Here is a 411-nt window from a genome sequence, read left to right as displayed (position 1 = left end):
CTCTCTCTCTCTCTCTCTCTCTCTCTCTCTCTCTCTCTCTCTCTCTCTCTCTTCTCTCTCTCCCTCTCTCTCTCCTCTCTCTCTCTCTCTCTCTCTCTCCTCTCTCTCTCCTCTATCTATCTCTTTTGCTGCCCTCGCTCTCTCTTCTGTCTCTCTGTCTCTATTTCTCTTTCTCACACACACGCAGTGAGACATCCTCCGTGTTTTCTCTCCAGGCCTCTCTCTCCTCCTCCTCTCCCTCTCCCGTCCTCTCCTCGGTGGCGGCTGAGCAGTCTGCAGAAGAATCTCCGTGGTGCCCGAGGTTCATCAACCCCCTCTCTCTCTTCATCCTGCTCCTTCTTCGACACATCCGCCTCTCCCCTCCTCCTCTCTTCTGATTTGTCTGTTGTCACTGAGCAAACTTTCCACATA

The sequence above is a fragment of the Osmerus mordax genome, chromosome 26 (genome assembly GCF_038355195.1).
Source record: "Osmerus mordax isolate fOsmMor3 chromosome 26, fOsmMor3.pri, whole genome shotgun sequence".
In the NCBI taxonomy this organism is placed as follows: Eukaryota; Metazoa; Chordata; class Actinopteri; order Osmeriformes; family Osmeridae; genus Osmerus; species Osmerus mordax.
Note: the sequence above shows the minus strand (reverse complement) of the source record.